We start from the raw sequence: 3,962 nt of genomic DNA, 5'->3' as shown, positions 1-3,962 counted from the left end.
ATACATAGAGACTACACCGCCTCGTGTGTCAGAAATATGCAAAGGGTATACCAGACCACTCCTAGAGCCTCTGGCTATCACCAGTGATCCCCTATGCATCTGAAATTACCGCTCTCCAAGCAATACACAATGTCCACTACTCTGCAACTGACGCACTGAAATGAGACTCTGACTGAGTCCTGGTACATAACGTACATCTCGTAGCGTAAGCAATGCACCGCTAGGTAAAGACATGCATACATCTCCAACACCCTCTATGTCATATGATGAACCATCAGCAAACTGCACACAACCAAGTCTCCCACTAGAGAAAGAGAAAAACAAATCACAACGTGGCATCACGTGAAAAACTGCATGCTCATCTAGTAGAAAACGCGTAGACAATGTGCTATCCCAAGACACGAAGTAGTCTGAAGGCAAGCTAGACTCAAAAGTGACATGCCCGTCACATGTACACACTCTATCATGTGTCCTACCACTGAAAGAAGCTCCACATGTGTGCTCCCAAAAAAATTGCGTTTCTAAAGAGACCGCTTCGATGGTGTGTAAACGCCTCCGTACTTTGTTGCCCAAATCTACCAAAAACCCTCAAACAACAAGCTCTGCACAAGCTGAAGTTACATCTTCAGCTCAGAATTTATGCACCTAACTTCGAACACCTGCCGTGCTTCCAAAAGTGCATCAAACTCTCACACTATGCGAAAACAAAAAACCTGCAATTTCTGTATACAGTCAGTCTGAGCTGAATATCAGCAAAACGGTGAGGAATTTGCAAAAAACTTCTTCTGCAAAGTTGTAGATCGTGTCGAAACGGATGGGCACTACGGACAGAATTCTTAGATCTGCAGTCTACAAGGACGAAAACAAATCTGAAAACAGTACTGCTGCGTACACAGTTTTTAGGGCAGCACCTTCACTTACACACAATCTTCCACACACCCTTCTGAGCTTCCACAAGAGCATACATCACTCTCGACTGAGCTCACAAGCTCCCATTGCATTCTCACAAAGCTTCCAAGCTTTCTTAATCTCTCCACCGCCAAGAGAGAGCGAGCTATCATCTCGAATCTCTCAAAGCCGTCGTGCTCTCCGCGGTCACCATGGATCTCATACCAATTGTGAGTGCACGGATGCGTAGCGCGTGTGCAGAGAGTGAGAAGGGGAGAGAGGAAGAGATAGAGAACGACAGAGGATGTGGGTGGAGCTCCCAAATCTCACTGTATGAGCACCATGTGAGAATGTGAGTAAGAGCTCCTTATTCTTTGTATGTATAAAGAATAAGGAGATAAATGTGGGCAGCCGGACACTGGCCGGCGGACACGGGCAAAGCACGGTGAGGCACACCGCCTTTACCTAACATTAGCTCTGATACCAATTTTGAGTGCACGAATGCAAAGCGCGTGCGTAGAGAGTGCGAAGGAGAGAGAGGAAGAGAGAGAGAACGACACAGGATGTGGGTGGAGCTCCCAAATCTCACTGTATGAGCACCATGTGAGAATGTGAGTGAGAGCTCCTTATTCTTTGTATGTATAAAAAAGAAGGAGATAAATGTGGGCAGTCGGACACTGGTCGATGGACACGAGCAAAGCACGGTGAGGCACACCACCTTTACCTAACAGTTGTGAGTAGAGCCAGGGTCAAACAAGATGAAGGCATCATGCTCCCTTACTTTTTCCCAAGCATAGGAGAGAGATGATCCTTTGCAATGAGCATCCTCTTTTGTAGCTTTGATGGTGGAAGCCCTAGAAGTCTCATTGCGAGAATTTTTCTTGGGGCAAGAACGATAGCCATGTCCTAGCTCTCCACACTTAAAACACTTATGGTCCTTGCAAAAAGGTTCAAGTTCTTGAGGAGAGAGTTTGTTTTTTCCTTTGTAAACTCCCTTCTCCTTGGACTAATTTTTGTTGTTGAAGGTACCTTGGGAAGAATTTTGGGCATTGGTTTTCCCTTTTGCATCATTTTTTTCTTTTTTTTCCATGGTCTTGACATTTCATCTAGCCCCTTGGAAATTGATGCGTGAAGCCACCATGGTGTGATGGATTACTTTGGTGATAGAACCAAGATGTTGAGAGTTTACATCTCTTCAGGTAATCCCGTAAAAGAATGTTACTTTTGCTTGGCGAAGTCTATCTTTTGGAAGACTGTAGCCTTGAGATGTAAATCCCAAAACTTGTCTACATATTTGTGGATAGATTCATGAGAGAGAAGCTTCAAACTACACGATTCGGTGATCACTTTGGTTTTTGCATCTCTTGCAAGGAATTGCTTCATGATGGAAACTCATAGAGTTTTCCATGCCTTTGAGGCTTCATTGTTGCCACAAAGGCTAGCCCACCATTGACGAGCCAATTTCTAGAAGTGCATAGCTACATGATGTAGCTTGGAGGACTCCATGAAGCCCTCGTCTCTAAAGGCCACATGAAACTGTTGGATGAAGGCCAATACTTTGTTGATGGCACCAAAGGTTCCATCATAGGTGAGAAAAGAGATACTCTTTCCTCCCTCTTTGAACCTCTTGAGCTTTTGTGACCTTTGCCATGTAGGGTATGATTTTTTATTTCCTCCCCTCTTGTATTCTCTAGGAGAATAGCCATAGCTATCGTCGGAAGAGGAGGAAGGTGAAGAAGAAGGAGAAGAGGGTGACCTCTTTCTTGACCTTTTCTTCCTTTGTTTCCTCTCTTTCCTCTTAAAATGAAGAGGAGAAGGACTATGTGGTTGATCTTTTCCTCTTGGGAAGAGTTAGAAATCTTCTAGACCGCCGTCTACATGGAGCCACATGTTCAGAGGAACTTAAAGTTTCATTGCTTTCTTGCTATTTGGATTCCTCTTCTCGTATGGGAGGGAGTCTTCTTTTGGGGTTCTCTTTAAGAGGCCTCCTGAGCATTCTCTCCTCTTGGAGAGGAAGGTAAATCCCATAAGTGTGAAGTTGAGTAACTTCGGCTTGCAAAGCAGGGTTGCCCATAGCTTGTTGCATCCTAGTAACGAGATAATTGACAAACATGGGGGCATCATCATTAGCACCTCATGTGCAAAATCAAAGCTATCAATGTTCATTCTACTCTCTTGGTTATTCTTAGCCATGTTAAGAATTTTTTTTGTACTTAGTGTATGCTTTGGTAATTCAAAACCTTAGTTGTAACTCCTCTTACCCTTTAAAAATTGGCACTTAAGTATCTACACCCACGACTCAAAGTGGTTAATTATAGGGAGTAGTGGAGTGGGTCTAATATTGAAGAATTGCCGAGGGCTATCTCCTTTCGGACTTCTTATGTCTCAATAATGGTAAAGCCGTAGGTCAGTCTAAAAAGACCCCATTATTAAGTCCAAAGCTCCCGAGGTGTGCACCATATCCCACATAGTGGGCTCAAAAAAACCGATAAAAGATCTGAGTCCCACTTACCCTAATATAATTAACAAAATCAACCATTTATAGGCTACTAAAGGACCTCCCTTCTTAAGCAAGAAAAGAGAAACCAAATGCTCTAATACAAATGTAATGAAAATGGCCTATTAACATTGAGAGTAGCGGAAATAGAGAAGTACTTTTATGAAATTACTTTGTGAGCATACCGGGTGAGCTTAATTGATGGTAGCAACATAAACATAGCATTTGGTTAACTTGGCATGAACAATAATTTTGAAAGACAGAGAGTTTAAAGAACATGACAACAGTTGAGGACCGGATTTATGTGGAGCCGGTCTCCCCTCCAATAGAATTTTTATTATAATTTCTCCCATCAAGAGAGACATGCTACAATACAATCTTTGTGTTCCTTGTGACCTAGGTGATGCAATGAAGATGGAAAGATTTATGCATCACGAGCAGAAGATAAAATTTGTGTAAAGCATTAATTATCCCAAGCCTCAGTCCCAAGACCTTAAATACCTTCGAAGGTGGAGAGTGCTAGCAGGGAATGAGGGTAGGGAAGAGGAAGAAGAAACATTGCATAGGAGAAAGAATT

Source organism: Adiantum capillus-veneris, chromosome 17, assembly GCF_014529385.1.
Source record: "Adiantum capillus-veneris isolate H3 chromosome 17, ASM1452938v2, whole genome shotgun sequence".
NCBI classification, from domain to species: Eukaryota; Viridiplantae; Streptophyta; class Polypodiopsida; order Polypodiales; family Pteridaceae; genus Adiantum; species Adiantum capillus-veneris.
This window is presented reverse-complemented; position numbering follows the sequence as displayed.